The sequence below is a fragment of the Schistocerca serialis genome, chromosome 2 (assembly GCF_023864345.2).
Source record: "Schistocerca serialis cubense isolate TAMUIC-IGC-003099 chromosome 2, iqSchSeri2.2, whole genome shotgun sequence".
NCBI classification, from domain to species: Eukaryota; Metazoa; Arthropoda; class Insecta; order Orthoptera; family Acrididae; genus Schistocerca; species Schistocerca serialis.
Window position 1 is genome coordinate 898714777 of NC_064639.1, and position 21192 is coordinate 898735968.

The following is a 21192-nucleotide window of genomic DNA, read 5'->3' on the forward strand; positions in this document are numbered from 1 at the left end:
TCTGGAAGCTATTTGTGGCGTTCCTATTCGATTAGTACTGTGAAACTTTTTAAATAATGTGTCGGAGCTATTCACTGTTGCCTGTGCATTATGTACCTTCTGTTTGAACATTACCCAGTCCACACCACTTTCATAAGCCGGTCGAGGCTGGGGACAGCGCACAAACTGCAACTGTGCATTGTGTCATGAACACATTGTAACCCAGAAGTGTGCAGTGAGTCAACTGTTTAGCTGTGGACTGAAATGCAGCGGTACACAACAGAACAGCAGCTGGCCATGAAATGAAGAGCAAGTTTGCGCTGTGTGGCTTCTGGTCCCACTCTGGCTGCAGATATGCAGCTCTACGTAGCCCCAGTGACATCACAATGTCCACTGTAGCAAACCGCCACTAAATGGAGAAGTACTCCAGAAAAGGACTCGATACTGATGGTATCTTCAAAACCGTACTTCGAACAATGAAACCGGAAATAATGAATAATAACAATAATGTAATGGCTTATGACCAATTCTTTCTAGCTGTGTTCTACAAAAAATAGTGATAATTTGAAATGAAACGCTGACTGAATATAAGATGTAGCCAATAAGGTTGGGAAGAGGAAACAAAAAAGTTGGAATAAACTGTCTCACATTTGCAGATGACTTTGCTATACTTCCTGAAAATGTGACATCTGCTGTAACATAAATTAATATTTTAATAGAAATAGCTAGTAGGACCCGCTGAAGAATTTTTACAGGAAAAATTACATTGTTAATAAACGTTAAAAATACAGCAAAATTTTGGAAACAGATATTGGCCGAACAGAGAAGGTTAAAAAATTTGAACATGTTCAGGAGATAACACGAGAAAATGGTTTGGAAAATGCGACTATAAAATTTACATAATATTGGAGGGAAATATCGTATAACTGAAGACATTTGTAATATAAAATGTCTATTTAAAATTGCAAAAATATGGCATTACAATAGTATGAAGCCAGGATGCCTAAATGCAAACTTATGCCTAAAATTTAATTTATTTAAATGAGAAACACTAGAAAGGCGATTCACTAGGGAAATATGAGACCCATGCAAAACTGTGGAAAGTTAGAAATTATGAAGAAACCCTGAAATTTATCGAAACATGGGAAACATATTAAAAGTAATGAGAAAAAGAGGTCTAGTATTTTTTGGACACATGTAACCAGTGCAAGACAGTGGGTTAAACAGAAAGTTCTTCAGATGTCTGTGGGATAAAAAGTCAATTATAATTTTAATCCAGGACATAAAAGTGATTTAAAGAAGACAACATAAAAGCTGAAGAAACAACTGACAGAGAAGTGTTTAGGGAAAGGGCACTGAATATGGAAGGATTCCAAAGTAGGAGAGTGGAAAAAAACTGTTCTGAAGTGGTGAGAAGACAGGAAAAAAACATAGTGAACAAACAAAGGAGTCCTGGAAAGTAAGAAAAAAAACAATGAATAAGGAAATGAAACTGGCGTGTGGTCCTTAGTTGGCCCATCCGAGAACAATAATACTAATAATAATAGTAATAATAATGTATTTCCAAACTCACTAAATCGAACCATTATAAGTCTGTCATTAAAAAATAATGTCAGTTTACCTCAGAAACACTAATTTTGAACAGAAAATCAGATATCGAACACACTGAAGAAAATGAGAACGAAAAATTATAGGAAAAATCCTCAGACCAAAATGAATATGCAGTCAGTTAACGCTAACAAACAACCAAGACAACACAGATATTGTAAGTGACATTAATAAATAAAATAAAAGTTTTAGAGGCATACAAAGAGAATTAAAGTACATAGATTTATAACAAGACAAAAAGTGGAATTTTATGAAATCAGACATAAACTAAAGCAGAGAGACGTTCAAGTGGTTTGAGGAAGTCGAAAATGAGCGAAAATTGTCAGGGACCTCACGAGATGCCCGTAACAGAAATAATTTCGATTCTGAAGTTCAACGAAGGCAACATGGCCAAAAGTGAAGACAGAATTTTGAGCCAGGGTAACATGAGCTGTTGTGAACAAACACATGCAAGGAAAATTAAATAAATATAGTAACAGAGGAAAGGCAAACAAAGTTTCTGAGGAAGCTCACTGGTGAAAATGTTACTCAGCCTTAGAAGATCATACTGGTCGATTCGCAGCGTTGTAGGTGGTGTAGAACTCGTACGAGACAGTTATGTTGGCCTCCAGTGCTGACGTCAGTACTGGCTGTGGAGAGCTATTGTGCCAGTCGATTGTACGGAATTAGCGCAGAGAGAGATGGGTGCACGTGGTGACGTCACAAAATGGCAGAAAACAGCTGTCGTAGCAGTGGCCATTCCGTGAATGAAGTTGTCCAATAAGTTGATGTATCAGTCAACACTTATTGTCCAATGTGTCTACAACTACTCGCAACCATGTGACACAGTATACGAGGGTGAGTCAAATGAAAACCTTAAGTAATTTTTTAAATATTATTTATTGTGCAGAAGTGGTACAAAGCTGTACCACTTTTCAACATAAGCTCCCCCATGCCAATGCAAGTCCTCCAGCACTTACAAAGTGTATAAATTCCTTTGGAAAGAAATTCTTTTCATAGTCTGTGCAACCACTCATGCACTGCATGGAGTATCTCTTCATCAGAACGGAACTTCTTTCCTCCCATTGCGTCTTTGAGTGATCCAAACATATGGAAATCACTTGGTGATGAGGAATGGCGCCATTCCTTGCTCGCTATCTTCGTTTCTGGTTGGTGGAAGTGAACCCAGGTTTCGTCCCCAGTAGCAATTCTTGCAAGGAAGCCATCACCTTCTCGTTCAAAGTGCCGAAGAAGTTCTTCACAAGCATCAACATGTCGTTCTCTCATTTGAGGAGTCAGCTACCATGGCACCCATCTTGCAGACACTTTGTGAAACTGGAGCACATCATGCACATTGTGGTGTGCTGACCCTTGACTAATCTGTAAACATGCTGCAATGTCATTCAATGTCACTCGGTGGTTTTCCTTCACTATGGCTTCAACTGCTGCAGTGTTCTGTGGAGCCACAACTCGTTGTGCCTGACCTGGACGAGGAGCCTCTTCCACTGAAGACACACCATTCGTAGACTTGCTGCTGTGACAAACATGGATCACTGTGTAACCTCCCCCTCACTTATCGACCTTAATGACAGTGAAAAATTAAACCACGTGTACCTAATGGAAATTTGGGAAAAGCAATCATCACCAAAGTTAATTTGTTGGTAAAGAGGGAGGAAAGGGTTACATCTATTGAAAGGAAAAATGCAAATGAAACAGGTGGAAATTAATTTTGAAAAGGGGTAAAGTTAATAAAGAAAGTAAATGTGCGGTCGTCGCGTTAACAGTTAATTGGCGCTAATTAGATATTTGAAATTTGGGGGAAATTACAGTCGCCAGTCCTAAGGACAATTACTATAATAACTGAAAAAGAAAGGTTATTACACATATAATTAGCACTAGAAGCGTGGCAACTGAAGGTTGACACGTGTAGTGTGAAAACTGAAAGTTTGTCAGAAGTAATAAATTTCTCTACACTCTGACTTAATTTAGCAAAAGAATTAATAAAACCTGAAAATCGAAAGTTAATTTAGCGACTAAAGTTAATAGCGAGCTTTCTTTCTGAAGCACATCGAAATTCAGTAAGATACGGTTAGTCTTGGACTACCTCAACAATCATTTCCAAAGCTGCTTGAATCTACGCAATTTAGAAATAAGAGATTTAACTTTGAACGTGAATTAAATTATTCTGAACAATTAACAATAGTAAAATTTAGTATGTACCAAGCTGATCTGCAGTCACAGGTAACCTAAAATACGGTAACAAAACTCGCACTCTTAATTTGTGCTTGTGTAATCTAAATATTGTAGCCAGCTATGAATACCTTAACTGAACTTTGAAATTAAAGCAGTGAAATCGAATGATGTTGGCGTTTGAATTTCAATGACACTCGGGTTCATTCCGGAAAAAGAAGGGACCCTGCTTGGTAATGCAATTGGGACAACGAGCAACAAAGGTTCATGCTACGTTGCTGTAATTTTGTGATTTGAACAGTTTGAAATGCTGAGGTCTGCCATACAGTTCTAAAACTTTACGTGCGTCCAGTGTTCCTTGTTGGTTGATTGAAGGTTTGAAGGCGTCGATCGAGGAGGTGGCGACAGTCACTCATTGTCGGCCGTCGCTGTTGCAGAAGCTGGATGTTGGCGCGCCTTCTTCTCGACACGGTCACCAGGCGAAACGGGCTCTTGATGTGCGCCAGCTAATGCTTCCTGTCCGCGACACCGTGTCAGAAACTATCACAGCAAGTCAAGCGCAATTACATGCTGTCCAACCCCGAAAGCACGGCAACTCGTGGGAGCATCACACAACACACCTGCTCCACTGCACTACCCCAGCCAGACTCTCTCTGCTCTGCCCGCGCTCCATGTGGTAGAGTTAACACTACCAAAGATCCTAAACACTTGGGTTCTCCACACGACCTATCGATGTATTCGTTCGATAGCATAGTTTTCCCTAGGCCAGACCCAGTGTATAAATACAAATAATATTCACAAAACAAACCAATTATAAATCGACATAAATGCATAAATATATACAAATAGTAAAACAATTACAATATACAAAGACACAGAAATGTCATATCTTCAGGTAACAAAATAAGGAAAAAAATTTATAGTACAATAGATGGAAACAGGAGAATATGGATTTCCGGGGTTACAACCGTAGAGAACCTTCATTCGTCGATGAATTTCAATGGGTTTCACACCTTCACTACGCAAAAACCGAATAACAGAACGCTGTTCTTCCCTGGTGCAAGGCCTGCCGCGGTGGCCGAGCGGTTGTAGGCGCTTCAGTCCGGAACTACGCGGCTGCTACGGTCGCAGGTTCGAATCCTGCCTCGGGCATGGATGTGTGTGATGTCCTTAGGTTTACATAGTTCTAAGTTTAGGGGACTGATGAGCTCAGCTGTTAAGTCCCATGGTGCTTAGAGCCATTTGAACCTGGTGCAAGTCGCAAGTGGGGCGCCCATCTTTATACTTATACTGTGACGGTATGTGTGCATCTGCACTATGCTGCGACCTACAGGCCTTTCTGCACGCTGTTTGTAACACGCTTACTATCTTACAGGATAACGGCGCGAAATTTCGATTTGTTATTACAAATTTAAGGTTTTCCTTTGACTCACCCTCGTGCAATGAGGTGACAAAAGTCATCGGATAGCGATATCTACGTACATTGATGGCGGTGCTATCGCATACGGAAGGTATAAAAGGGTAGTGCATTGGCAGAGATGCCATCTGTACTCAGGTGACTCATGTGAAAAGATTTATCGTGTGATTATGACCGCACGACGTGAATTAACAGATTAACTTCTCATGGTTGGGATTCACAGTCATGTAATATTTCGTAAAAGACATCATAGTCGCCGTTGACTGTATAAAATATTTGTTGTTACTATTGCAATTTCGGCCTTATGGCCATTTTCAAGTAACACTGCAAAGTTACATTCTGTCAGAATATAAAACTATTTGACATGAGTACAGGTCGTCGTCAAAATGCAGATCTTGTGGGACTCTCACAGTCAAAAGCTGCATTTTGACGACGACCTGTACTCATGTCAGATAGTTTTATATGCTGACAGAATGCAACTTTGCAGTGTTACTTGAAAATGGCCATAAGGCCGAAATTGCAATAGTAACAACAAATATTGTATACAGTCAACGGCGACTATGACGTCTTTTAAGGAATTAACAGACTTTGAATGCGGAATTGTAGTGGAGCTAGACGCATGGGACATTCCATTTCGGAAATCGTTAGTGAATTCGATATCCTGAGATCTACAGTGTCAAGAGCGTGTGGAGAATACCAAGTTTCAGGCATTACCTCTCACCTCGGACAATGCAGTCGCTGACGACCTTCACTTAACGGCCCAGAGCAGCGGCGTTTGCGTAGAGTTGTCAGTGCTAACAGAGAAGCAACACACGTGAAATAACACTACGTGGAATAACCTCAGAAGTCAATGTGATAAGTACGACGAACATTTCCGTTAGAAAGTGTGGTGAAATGTGGCTTTAATGGGCAATGGCAGCAGACGACCGACTCGAGTGCCCTTATTAACAGCACGACATCGCCTGCACCACCTCTCCTAGGTTCTTGTCTAAAGTGGAAAATTGTGGACCGGTCAGATGAGTTCAGATTTCAGTTGGTAAGAGCTGATAGTAGGGTTCGACTGTGGCGCAGACTCCATGAAGCCATGGCCCGAAATTGCCAACAATATACTGTACAAGCTGTTGATGGTCCCATAATAGTGTGGGCTGTGTGTAGAATACGTCTGGTGCAAGTAAACCGATCATTGAGTGGAAACGGTTATGCCGGCTTGGAGACCATATACAGTCATTCATGGACTTCATGTTCCCAAACAGCTATGTCATGCCACCGGGCCACAGTTGTTTGGAATTGGTTTGAAGAACATTCTGGATAATTCTAGAGGATGATTTGCCTTCCAGGTTGCCTGACATGAATCCCGTTGAAAATTCATGGGTCATAATTAAGAGGTCACTTTCGCAATGATGGACGGCTGTAGAAGCAGCAGGCTCAGTGTTTCTCTCGGGACTTCAAGCGACTTGTTGAGCTCATGTCACGTCGAGTTGCTACACTACGCCTGGTAAAAGGAGGTGGGACACGGTGTTAGGAGGTGTCCCATGAGTTTTGTCACCCCAATGCAAAAACATTGGTCGTAAAAGGATGCTGACCGATAGGGACAACAGGAGACATATATCATGCCTCCTCGTCAATGGCAATCGGTTTCAAGGCTGACAGGAAGAGCTGCTGTGAGTAGATGCGGGTCCATCCTAATCAGTTTCTGTACGAACATTGCAAAGAAAACTACATGCAATCGACATCTGAGTTCAGATACCTCTCGAAAGGCTAAAGCTTACTGGTGCTTATGAAATCATAGGTCTTCGTTGGGCCAAACACACAAAACTGAGAGTTGCTGACTGGAGATTAAGGATGGAAAAAACCGACCGGTTAAAACCGTTACCGGTATTTTAATTCTGAATAACCGGTATTTTTCGATATTTGTTTGATCTCGGTCATAACAGGTGCCTTTTTTATTTTTATCTATTAGCCATAGTAGCAGTGCTAAAATTTTTCGTTTTTAAATAAACCTTTTTTTTAAAAAGAAGTAATTTTTGTTCGTTAAATTTGCATTAGTTTGAGATATTGAGTTATGATTGAAAACAGGAATAGCGATCAGTACCAGTTGAATAACAAGACCGACAGAAACAAGCAAGAAACTCGCATTGCTGAGACAATAATGTCCCTGTTGCAGAGTGTCATGTCTAAAGATACGCGTGTACATCCGCTGTTCAAGACTTCCCCCAACTGATCTATGTGGAGGTTTCTCGCTGTCGTCGCCAGTCATCCGTTGTATTGCAGAATGGCAACAACACTAGTCTACAAATATTTTTGCGAGGTGAGGTAGCAAAGCAGTACAATGCTTCATTTGCTTTAAAAAATTAAAGATTCATCTGCCATTTCTCTGAAATAATAAAACAGTAAGGAAATTATGGTAACAGTAATACACGAAAACTTAACAACTGTTCATTCATAGCACTCCGTCTTCAGGCCAGAAGTGGCCCATCGGGACCATCCGACCGCCATGTCATCCTCAGGTAAGAATGCAGATAAGGGGGCCGTGTGGTCAGCACACAGCTCTCCCGGTCGCTACGATGGTTTTCTTGGACTGGAGCAGCTACTGTTTAGTCGAGTAGCTCCTCAATTGGCATCACGAGCTTGAATGCACCCCGAAAAATGCCAACAGCGCATGGTCACCCATCCAAGTGCCAGCCAGGCCCGACAGCACTTAACTTCGGTGGTCTGACGGTAACCGGTGCATCCCCTGCGGCAAGGCCGTTGCCATTCATTCATAGCATACAATAAAAATAGAAAGTAGCTGATCTGTTGCTTGTGTCTACATAATATATCTTTATCTACCTCTAGCCCTCAAAAATGGAAAAATTAACACAGGAAACACAGTTCTTCAACCTCAGTTGTCATCCTTAGCAAGAAATCAGGTGTTGACAGGTGTGAAAATTACCGAACTATCAGTTTAATTAGTTATGGCTGAAAAATATTAACACGAATTCTTTACAGACGATTGGAAAACCTAGTAGAAGCAGACATCGTGGGAGATCAGTCTGGGTTCCGTAGAAATGTAGGAACACGGGAGTTGATACTGACCCTACGACTTATCTTAGAAGATAGGTTAAGGAAAGGCAAACCTACGTTTCTAGCATTTGTAGACTTAGAGAAAGCTTTTGACAAAGTTGACTGGAATACTCTCTTTCAAATTCTGAAGATGGCAGTGGTAAAATACAGGAAGCGAAGGGCTATTTAAAATTTGTACAGAAACCATATGAGAGTTATAAGAGTCAAGGGGCATGACAGGGAAGCAGTGATTAGGAAGGGGTTGTAGCCTGTCCCCGACGTTACTCAATCTGTATATTGAGCAAGCAGTAAAGGAAACAAAAGAAAAATTTGGAGTAGGAATTAAAATTTGTGGAGAAGAAATAAAAACTTTGAGGTTTGCCGATGACACTGTAACTCTTGTCAGGGACAGCAAAGGACCTGGAAGAGCAGTTGAACGGAATGGACAGTGTCTCTGAAAGGAGGATATAAGATGAACGTCAACAAAAGCTAAAAGAGGATAATGGAATGTAGTCGAATTAAATCAGGTGATGCTGAGGGAATTACATTAGGAAATGAGACATTTAATGGAGTATATGAGTTTTGCTACTTGGGAAGCAAAATAACTGATTGTAGTCGAAGTAGAGGGATATAAAATGCAGACTGGCAATGGCAACCAAAGCGTTTCTGAAGAAGAGAAATTTGTTAATAACGAGTATAGATTTAAGTATCAGGAAGTCCCTTCTGAAAGTATTTGTACGGAATGTAGCTATGTATGGAAGTTAAGCATGGACGATAAACAGTTTAGACAGGAAGAGAATAGAAGCTTTCGAAACGTGGTGCTATAGAAGAATGCTGAATATTAGACGAGTAGATCACGTAACTAATGAGGAGGTACTGAAAAGAATTGGGGAGAAGAGGAATTTGTGGCACAACTTGACTAGAAGAAGGGATCGGTTGGTAGGGCACGTTCTGAGGTATCAAGGGATTACCAATTTAGTATTGGATGGAAGTGTGGAGGATAAAAATCGTAGAGGGGGACCACGAGATGAATAGAGTAAGCAAATTCAGAAGGATGTAGGTTGCTGTAGTTACCTGGTGATGAAGAGGCTTGCACAGGATAGAGTAGCATGGTGGGCTCCATCAAACCATTCTCTGGACTGAAAAACACAACAAGAACAGCATTGACTATTCGTAATTGCCTGTTAGTAGTATGATCGCAGATTACTACATGATTCTTGAGCAGAGTTTCAAAAAATTGGAATCAGTAGGACAATATTAATGGTTTTTTGTAGTATTCAATCACTCAACAGTTTTAGCGATAAGCAGGGAATGGTGGACGGATAAAGTTTTCTTTTCGTTCAAATGGCTCTGAGCACTATGGGACTTAACATCTGTGGTCATCAGTCCCCTAGAACTTAGAACTACTTAAACCTAACTAACCTAAGGACATCACACAACATCCAGTCATCACGAGGCAGAGAAAATCCCTGATCCCGCCGGGAATCGAACCCGGGAACCTGGGCGCGGGAAGCGAGAACGCTACCTCACGACCACGAGCTGCGGACAAAGTTTTCTTTTACTTGACTGTTTAATATCTTGATTCTACGTATGATGAAACAGAGTGAGTCAAATTTTTTCAATCATTATTCGATTTCTACGATTATTACAGGAAATAACATGAATTTTTTAAAAAACAAAATCGGTTCTTTCAGAAACCGGATATTTTGAGCGGTTTCAGTTTTCAGATTAAATTGGCGTGAAAAAAATAATCCGATATAACCAATAACCGGTTGTTTCTGTGATGACTGCCATCCCTAACGGAGACCAGAGCTGGGCTGAATTTGAATGCTGAGTGCAGTTTATCTTTCCACGTCCGTCGTGTATGGCTGGACTGCTTTGGTATCGTACACTAGATAGGAAAATTTACAGAGTTACAGGAAACTCGTAAACATAATCAACAGAGCATATAAAGGTTAACTATACCAACTCAACTGACAAGAGCATCAGACGCGAAAAGAAAGGTACGAGGTTCGAGTAGCGGTCTGGCACATGATTTTAATCTATCAGGAAGTTTGATAAGGACGCACACTCCGGTGCAGAGTTCGTCAGTCGTTACAGTGAGAGAAAGCGAGGAATTCACTGACTGGAAGTGCTGTCCCCGAAGCAACCTCCCCAGCTATGCTAGGCTGTTGGGTGAAGGCATTCTGTAGATGCCACCTGGAACTTTTTGTTGCATGTAGTTAAGGTGATGAACATAAAGGACGTCACAAATTGACGACTCTGCGCCACACGGAATTTTACAGAAAGCCTATTGAAGAAACTAAACGGTACATAAGATTATGCAGAATCGTTTTTTTAAAGTGGATCATTCTTGACAAAATGTGTCTTTTAGTGTGAAAAAGAGGATGTTACACTACGGCAATTCGTTTGTTGAGATGAAGATTCTGAGATAATCTACCTCATGTACAGACATTTCCACAGAAAAATATGCGGGATGCTCAGGGAGAGATTGTCCTTCTGTTGGTGGCAGAAACTATTGGAAGGATTTATGAGAGACACTAGGCTGCTAGACCCCTCTTCAGCTACTACTTGGGGGTTAACCAGTACTGTCACACGGTCAGAGTCATTGCTGGCAGATACCTATCTCGCTTTACATCTGGTCATAGTCACAGAACACACGCTGCCCACTGTCCATAACGCTATCACCCGAGTCTTCGTCACCAGCATACACCACGGAACTGCAGTTCATCCGTCTATATAACGTTTATCTCAAAGTGCTTACTGCCAGCCGGTGTGGCCGTGCGGTTCTAAGCGCGTCAGTTTGGAACCGCGTGACCGCTACGGTCGCAGGTTCGAATCCTGCCCCGGGTATGGATGTGTGTGATATCCTTAGGTTAGTTAGGTTTAAGTAGTTCTAAGTTCTAGGGGACTGATGACCTCAGTAGTTACGTCCCATAGTGCTCAGAGCAGTTTGAGCCATTTGAAAGTGCTTACTAATACCCAGGCAAAGCGGCTCGGTCGTAGTTATTGATACGGTCGCCAAAGCAAGAATGTAAATGTTCTCAGATGCGAGTGAAGGCGGTGATGATGGTGGTGGTGGTGTTGGTGGTGGTGGTGTTGGTGGTAGTGGTGCTGGACGCCTTAGTAAGGCCAGAGTTCATCATATGTCACCGTGTCCGTCAACTTTTGCTGTTTATTGATTAGTTTCTAATATTAATGTAAAATTGAAAAATAGTAATTTTTTCACAATTGAATACTGGAAAAACTAACTGCAATGAATCAAGACGTAGTCGAGAACGTAGCGAAATGAAAACCACATTGAAAATCAAAAATTTTTTATCCGCAATAGTTAGCCACACCTTCCAGCTACCTCCCTAAATAGTCGCCACTGCGACTTAGACACATGTCGTGGCGTTGTACAAACTTTCCAGTACCCTCGTCACAGAAAGCAGCCGCCTGTGCTTTCCGCCAGTTCTCTACACTGGTCTGCCTTTCGTTGTCTGAGCCAAAACGTTGTCTTCATAGCCAGCGCTTCATGTGAGCAGAGATGATCAAAGGAGGGAGCCAATTAAGGGTTATATTGTGGGTGATCAAACACTTCCCATCGGAAACGCTGTATGAGCGTGTTCATTGCCCCTGCAGAATGCGGCTGAAAAAGGTCTTGAAGAAAGAAGCGCATGACACTTATGTTGTGTGGGCTGCATGATATCTGGCGAAACCTCTCACAGGTACTCGTCCTTGGCGGGAGACACTATCTTCTAAGCATCTTTATGTGCTCACTGTGCACTGAGTACTGAATAGAGCGACGTGACGTGAACAATGGACATACCAGAGACATTGCCCAACACATCTGTGCAAAGATTCATCTGTGGGTGATCAAACACTTCCCATCGGAAACGCTGTATGAGCGTGTTCATAGCCCCTGCAGAATGCGGCTAAAAAAGGTCTTGAAGAAAGAAGCGCATGACACTTATGTTGTGAGGGCTGCATGATATCTGGCGAAACCTCTCACAGGTACTCGTCCTTGGCGGGAGACACTATCTTCTAAGCATCTTTATGTGCTCACTGTGCACTGAGTACTGAATAGAGCGACGTGACGTGAACAATGGACATACCAGAGACATTGCCCAACACATCTGTGCAAAGATTCATCTGATTTTCACTGTGGTTACCATTTAGCAATCGATCGGATCTCACTTTACGAGTAGCCCTCGTATTCACATTCCTGCAACTGCCACTCCTAGTAATATTATTTGCTGTTAATTTGAAATCATAATTGGCGCAACGTACAGCCGTATCTAATAACTTTTTATATGAACACACCGTCATTTGACTGTATTGTTACTGATTTAATTACGACCCAGGTTTCGCCCTTTCATGCCATTTTCAAGTGATCGAATTTATGTCATTAACATGCATTACAGGACATCAAGTTCAAAATTAGCCACAATTAAAAAAAATATTCGTTCCCTATGAAATGCCAGATGTAAAATCATCATCTTGTAAAAATATAGGTGGAGCATGTCACATTTAGCCCGCCCGGCTAGCTGCGCGGTCTAACGCGCTGCTTCCCGAGCGGGAAGGCGTGCCGGTCCCCGCCACGAATCCGCCCGGCGGATTAGTGTCGAGGTCCGGTGTGCCGGCCAGCCTGGGGATGGTTTTAAAGGCGGACTTCCATCTACCTCAGCGAATGTGGAGGAGTTCCCCTTATTCCCCCTCAGTTACAGTGTAGGCGATTGCTACGCAAACACCATTTCCACGTATGCGTACACCATAATTATTCTACCACGCAAACATTTGGGGTTACATTCGTTTGGTATGAGACGTTCCCTCTCGTCGTTTCTAGGTCCCCAATTTAATACATACATACATACATACATACGTCATATTTAATAAAACTAGATTTACTTTGAAACTTCCTGGCAGATTAAAACTGTGTGCCCGACCGAGACTCGAACTCGGGACCTTTGCCTTTCGCGGGCAAGTGCTCTACCAACTGAGCTACCGAAGCACGACTCACGCCCGGTACTCACAGCTTTACTTCTGCCAGTACCTCGTCTCCTACCTTCCAAACTTTGCAGAAGCTCTCCTGCGAAGGTTCGCAGGAGAGCTTCTGTAAAGTTTGGAAGGTAGGAGACGAGGTACTGGCAGAAGTAAAGCTGTGAGTACCGGGCGTGAGTCGTGCTTCGGTAGCTCAGTTGGTAGAGCACTTGCCCGCGAAAGGCAAAGGTCCCGAGTTCGAGTCTCGGTCGGGCACACAGTTTTAATCTGCCAGGAAGTTTCATATCAGCGCACACTCCGCTGCAGAGTGAAAATCTCATTCTAGATTTACTTTGATATACAGGGTGATTCAAAAAGAATACCACAACTTTAGAAATGTGTATTTAATGAAAGAAACATAATATAACCTTCTGTTATACATCATTACAAAGAGTATTTAAAAAGGTTTTTTTTCACTCAAAAACAAGTTCAGAGATGTTCAATATGGCCCCCTCCAGACACACGAGCAATATCAACCCGATACTCCAACTCGTTCCACACTCTCTGTAGCATATCAGGCGTAACAGTTTGGATAGCTGCTGTTATTACTCGTTTCAAATCATCAATGGTGGCTGGGAGAGGTGACCGAAACACCATATCCTTAACATACCCCCATAAGAAAAAATCGCAGGGGGTAAGATCAGGGTTTCTTGGAGGCCAGTGATGAAGTGCTCTGTCACGGGCTGCCTGGCGGCCGATCCGTCGCCTCGGGTAGTTGACGTTCAATTCAGACGATAAGGTTTCATAACTAACCTTTTTCGTAGGACTCTCCATACAGTTGATTGTGGAATTTGCAGCTCTCTGCTAGCTCTGCGAGTCGATTTTCCTGGGCTGCGAACAAATGCTTGCTGGATGCGTGCTACATTTTCATCACTCTTTCTCGGCCGTCCAGAACTTTTCCCTTTGCACAAACACCCATTCTCTGTAAACTGTTTATACCAACGTTTAATACACCACCTATCAGGAGGTTTAACACCATACTTCGTTCGAAATGCACGCTGAACAACTGTCGTCGATTCACTTCTCCCGTACTCAATAACACAAAAAGCTTTCTGTTGAGCGGTCGCCATCTTAGCATCAACTGACGCTGACGCCTAGTCAACAGCGCCTCAAGCGAACAAATGTACAACTAAATGAAACTTTATGGCTCCCTTAATTCGCCGACAGATAGTGCTTAGCTCTGCCTTTTGTCGTTGCAGAGTTTTTAATTCCTAAAGTTGTGGTATTCTTTTTGAATCACCCTGTATAAAAGATGAACACATTTCCTTGAGTCGTAATGATTACAACTCAATGACATGTTAATGACATAAACGTTAACTGTGCATGAATGAATGACGGGCTAACTGCTACTGTTCGTAAATGCGGTGTTGTAATTCTTCAACTTTAATTCTTTACTGAAGACTTGAATGGTTATCTCCACGCTGGCCGTTGTGGCCGAGCGGTTCTAAGCGCTTCAGTCCGGAACCGCGCTGCTGCTACGGTCGCATGTTCGAATCCTACCTCGGGCATGGATGTGTGTGATGTCCTTAGATTAGTTAGGTTTAAGTAGTTCTAAGTTCTAGGGGACTGAAGACCTCAGAAGTTAAGTCCCATAGTGCTCAGAGGCATTTGAACCATTCGATTATCTCCACACTCGCTACTGTTTCTTCGAAATAAATCAGAATTGAACAAAAGCCTAGAGTATGTATTCATCTCTAATATACCACAGTAAAACTGTTTTTATTAAATATGAAGTGCTCCCACTGTTATTTACAAGATGATTTTACATCTGGCATTTCGTGGGGAGCGAATATTTTTCTTAATTTATGGCCAATTTTGAGCTTGATGTCATTTAATATACGTTAATGACATAAATTCAATCTCATGAAAATGGCATGAAACCTGGGTTGTAATTAAATAAACAAAAATACATTCGAATGGCGGTGTGTTCACTTAAAAATTATTGAATGACTGTTGCTCAGCAACATCAAAAACTGTTTATCTAATAACAGCGCGACAAGAATAGCACCCGAGCTGGGTCTAACAAAACCCATAGCCTCAAGTTACGGGTCAATTCTGCAGCCCTGCACTCGCTGTGCTACTTTTTCTTAAGACAAGATTTGGAACTAGCTTCCAGCAGTACGTTTGTTTTGCGCCCCGAATGGCGTGGCTACTCGAGCAGCGAGGGAGCGTAAAGGGCTTCTCGCGCTACAAGTTTCAGGTGCGCAAATAACACGATCACCGAGTTGGCAGAGCACACGAAGAAACTTGCCTTCCCGCCGGCCGAGTCTGGGAAGCCACAAGGCACGAATGCACCCAAAGTAACGGCAGTTTTTCGTTCGGCGTCTGACGTCACGCTCGCGGCGAGAAGGGACTGTTGCTGCGAAACTTGGCGGGCGCTGAACTCTGCTCTTGTTAAAGGGACCCCTCCGCCACCAACTCGCTGCTGAGGACAACCCGGCCATCAGGGCACTCTGTATAATCCACTGCGGAGCTCCGTGGAGTCCAACGTTGCTCGTAGACTTTTATAGTACCGACAGCTTGCTGTGGAACTATTGATTTGGAATTTTGGACGTACAGGTAGTGAAAGGTTGTGTACAACTTGTGCAGAAACCATTGTGCAGTTATAGGAGTCGATGAACGTGTAAGCGAAGCAGTGCTTCAGGAGGGAGTATAAAAAGGTTATTTCATCTATCTTATACGAAAACATTGCTCTTTCACTATGGGTAAATGAATGACTGGCTAACTGCTATTGTTCTTAATTGCGGTATCGTAATTCTCCATCTTTAATTCTTTAACCAAGACTCAAATGATCTCCACACTCACTACAGTTTCGACCAAATAAATCAGAATTGAACAAAAGTCTACACTGAACTGTTAAGTGGCTACATCTGACTTCTACATCAGCAAATAAGAGTAGGCCTGAGGTCATACGTATAGCCACTCAGTTACCCGTACATAAAGAGATACAATTAAAAACTTACAATAATGTTTACAATTTTATTCAAATGGTTCAAATGGCTGTAAGCACTGTGGGACTTAACATCGGAGGTCATCAGTCCCCTAGACGTAGAACTACTTAAACCTAACTAACGTAAGGACATCACACACATCCATGCCCGAGGCAGGATTCGATCCTGCGACCGTAGCAGCAGCGCGGTTCCAGACTGAAGCGCCTAGAACCGCTCGGCCACAGCGGCCGGCTTACAATTTCATTATGTGCAACGAATTTTTGTGCTTGAACTCATGCAAAGCCGCTGTCTGTTGATGCCGTCAATGCAAATTTTCCTTAGTGAAACTATACATGTTTGACTTGGTCAGCATTTATTAAAATCTATTGAACAGTCTATGTGTAAATAAATGCAAATGAACTGAAACTGTACTGTGAGACAGCTATAACAATGTTACTATTCTTGTGTAAGTAGTCGTAAATAACATGCGCGGTCTTTCATTAATATAATACCATATTGTCACATTCGGGCCAAGGTCCCTAGAAAAATAAGATTGGCTGCAAACGTCATGTGCTGCATTTGGCAGCCTCAGGAATAGCACTGTAATATGTTCGCTGTGCATTAATATGCGATGCATTTGTGGTATGTTTCAGGCTATTGAAACAATGAAATGCAAACAGCTATTCTGCTATTGCTGGAATGTTACTGCTGCATTCTGTAAGCTGTTCAGAATTTAAATATTTAAAAAAATTAAAGCATCTATTGAACCGAAACTTGCAAAAATAGCGCAAAGCATAGTCGGTTTTTGCAGTTTTCTGTAAAAGTAAATGTTCGAGATGAGCAGGGATTTCTAAGTTGCCTCTGACTGAACTTTAACGAGTGAACAAGTACACTCATGTTGAACGACCAGAGATAGGACGTTCATATTCACAGGACATGTTCATTAGTATGTTCTGCAGAAGTGATTAGCATTTGAACCGTGTCGCCCGCGGGTTCAAGGTGAACATCGATACCGCGGCGCAACACCACCCACCCGTGAAATGTGCCTGCGGCTCTTGTTGTCGCTGTAAACCAAAGGTAATGGATCAGTGTTACTTGAGCAGACGTGCAGGATACCTCGCAGACATATGGGCGAACCGTACCGTCAAATCAACGAGTTTGAAAGAGGGAGCCTCATTGGCATGAAAGAATGCTGCTCGTGAGGGACCAAGTGTTTTGGCAATGCAACGGTTGTGTGCAGAATGCTTCACGGAAGGCCGTAGAACACCACGAAACGGGTCGGATCGCACCAGCCAGACCACCTCCTCGAGAAGATCGACACCTCATCCGAATGGCACTGCAGGACAGACGTGCGTCCTCCTCGGCTCTGGCGCAACACTGGAACATATCGTACTCTATCAGGCGTGACAGTCCGTCGCCGTTTATTACGGCATGGCTTACGTGCGCGTCGTCTACTCCGCCTACCTTTGACGAATGCGCAAAAACATGCTAGACGGGAATGGTGTATGGAACGAGACATTGCTGGGGGCAGGAATGGCATCAGACAATGTCTCCGGACGAATCCATGTTTTGCTTGTTTGAAAATGATGGCCGCATTATGGTTCGACGCAAACAAGTGGGGGCGACTTCACAGTGACTGCATTTGTAAAAAGGGCGTTCAAAAAGTTTTGCACAGTCGTCTCTCATTGTTTTATTTTTTGCAGGAGGAGAGTGAAATCTTTTGTGAACATACTTGGAACATTTAGCTGTAAGTTGGTATATAAAAGTATTTTCTTTTATTTACAGGTGAGCCATAATGGACCGTGAAGTAGATGTCAAGTTGCGACAACGGTCGGTAATGGAGTTCCTCTTCGAGACCGGCGGTGACTCTGCCCCATCGATTCACAGGAAGTTGCTACTTGTTCATGGGGAGGACACAGTGGATCGCAGCTGTATCCAGCGGCGGTTGCAGAGGTTTAATTAAGGTGACTTCTCTCCACTGGACAATCCACGATGTGGTAGACCATTGACGGCAGTGAATGATGTGAATAAGGAGACCATTGATCAAACCATTCAAAATGACAGATGTGTGACGACACGAGAGCTTGCTGAAATGACTCGTTTGTCATTGGGTAGTGTGGTATCACTGGTACAGTCACTAGGGTACAGAAAAATCTGTGCACGTTGGGTGCCTAGATTGTTGACAAGAGAAATGAAAACGATGAGGAAGAAAGTGTGCGAGGGTCTCATGAAGAACTTTACTGAAGAATGGAAATAGTATTTTGACACGAACAGCAGAACGAAAGGTGATGACCTCCTTCTTCTGGGATCAGTGTGGTGTCATTTTCATTGAGTTTTTGGAACCTGGCTCCACAATTAACCAGAACCGTTGCTGTTTGTCATTGGGATAGCTGCGACGTGCCATCAAGACCGACAGACCACAGCTTCAAGGTCAGCTCATTAGACTACACCATGACACTGCTAAACCACATGCAGCCCTTATGACGCAGGAGAAAATCAGGGAAATGAGTTGGAAAATTGTTCCTCATCCTCCCTACAGTCCGGACTTGGCTCCGTCTGATGTTTACCTCTTTGGTCGTCTGAAGGCCCACCTGCACGGTAAAATATTTAATAGTGAGAAAGACCTTTCCTCCTGTGTCAAGCGATTGTGTAAAACTTAATTCTCAGAATTTTACCAAAGTGCATTTACATCATGGAAAGAACGTTGGGCCAGTAGCGTCACAGCTGATGGAGACTACATTGAGTAGGCTCAATGTATAGCTAAATGTTCCAAGTACGTTCACAAAAAATTTCGTTCTCCTCATGCAAAAAATAAAAAAAATAGAGACGATTGTGCCAAAGTTTTTGAACACCCTTTGTACAAGAGATACAGCGCCAACTCAAGGCCTTGTGGTGTGGGGTACTATTGCGTACAACCACAAATCACAGTTGGTGTGTATGCAGGGCACTGTGACTAGTATGATTTGCGTGAATGACATCCTGCGACCCGTAGCCATACCATTTCTGCACAACACCACAGAAGTCATTTTTCAGCAAGTTGTAAGTGGGCTGCTTCTGTGTTGGCAGCCCTGTGTAGCGCTTTGCATTGGATCTCTGACTGCGCTCCCTCTGTAAGAGACCCTGTGGCTGATTGAACTCATTGTTGGAAGTTAATCATCAGTAGTGTTGGGCAGTTGGAAGTCAGCTGCCAGCAGTGATGGAAGTACTGTTGGGCAGTTGGAGGTGAACAGTCAGCAGTGATGGATGTTAAATGTGAGAAGTTAGCATTGATGGAGGGTACAGGTCTGAAGTGTTATCGTAGGCTAACGATCTGGAAGTATCAGACTTGGAGATTGAAAATTATTCGTGATTATATATCTTTGTACTGGATGTCAATGACGATTTATATTCGTGTTTGAACTAGATGTCACATTGTTAAGGTAAAAAAATACATTATTTGGTATGCAACAAAATCTTTCCTTTGCTAACCACATGCCTATTAGTAGTTAGTGGCTTTAGTAGTTAGAATATTTTATTTATCTGGCAGTATTGATGCTCGCTGTATTGCAGTAGTTCGCGTAATGAAGGTTTTTGTGAGGTAAGTGCTTAATGAAATGTATAGGTTATTGTTAAGATCTCTTTTTAGTCAGCGCCATTCTTTTGAGTTAATTATTTGAAATCAGGTTGCAAATTTTTTTATTTTTTTTTTTTTTTTTTTGAGCAGTCAGATTGCGTTGCGCTAGAATATTGTGGGTCAGTGTCGACATGATAAGAAAAAGTAAAGAGAAAGAAGGCTCTGTACCTTCAGTTTTACTCAGCTGTTTCAGAATCGAATAACATAGAAGTTTCATCTTCTCAGTCATTCAGCAATTTAAGTACAGACACAGACTCATTTAAATAAAGAAGTTTCAAAGTGAATACACAACCACATGTTGCTGTACGAACAAATGCCTTCTTGATGTAACAAGCTGTCGGCCTTTTGGCCTGGCCCGCCAGATCACCAGGCTTGTTTCCAATCCAAAATGTGTGGTGTATGGTGAAACGACGGATGCAGCGCTCTGACCCAATGCCGACCACCGCAGACGAACTTTGGAACCAGGTGAATGAGCATGGGTGGCTATACCACAGGATGCCATTTGTGCCTTATACGCATCGATGCCTTCACACGTGGAACAAGTTACCAGAGTCTATGGTGGACCCTGTGCCTATTGGGCAACGGGACCGAGCGAGGTGGCGCAGTGGTTAGCACATTGGACTCGCATTCGGGAAGACGACGGTTCAATCCCGTCTCCAGCCATCCTGATTTAGGTTTTCCGTGATTTCCCTAAATCGTTTCAGGCAAATGCCGGGTTGGTTCCTCTGAAAGGGCACGGCCGATTTCCTTCCCAATCCTTCCCTAACCCGAGCTTGCGCTCCACCTCTAATGACCTCGTTGTCGATGGGACGTTAAACACTAACCACCACCACCACCATTGGGCAACGGGGCACATGATGAACCGAGATGACTGAAATACTGATCTTTCCTGCAGAACGTACTAATGTAAATGTCCTGTGAATATGTACGTTCTGTCTCAAGTCGATCAAGGTGTTCATTTTTTTCTGAACCTGAGTGTATACACGGTCATTTTTGCACCGTGTACCAACTCTAAGGACTGATCGATGAGAGAATACGGAACAAAAAGGTCTATTGAACTTCTGACCGGAAATGCATGGTTTCCATACTAGAGACCATTTATTCAATCATACTTTATAGAGACTGCCATCTAATACGCGTTGTACCATGCAGCCAGAGTTACAGTATGCATGGTTTCCTCCTAGAGGGTGGCACTGTTCCTCATACGTCATGCCCTATCGCCTCTGCTGCCATAGTAATTGGTAATGTTGTGTCCAATACACTGCTGTTGCTGATTCACCTTGTGGTGGATGTGATGTAGCGTTGTACACAGTGGTTCCGTATTCGAATAGTGAGCTTGCCGACATGGTGTTTACTTACGGAAAGGCAAATGGCAACGGGCGGCGGGCAGTAAGGTCCTATCAGGAGACCTA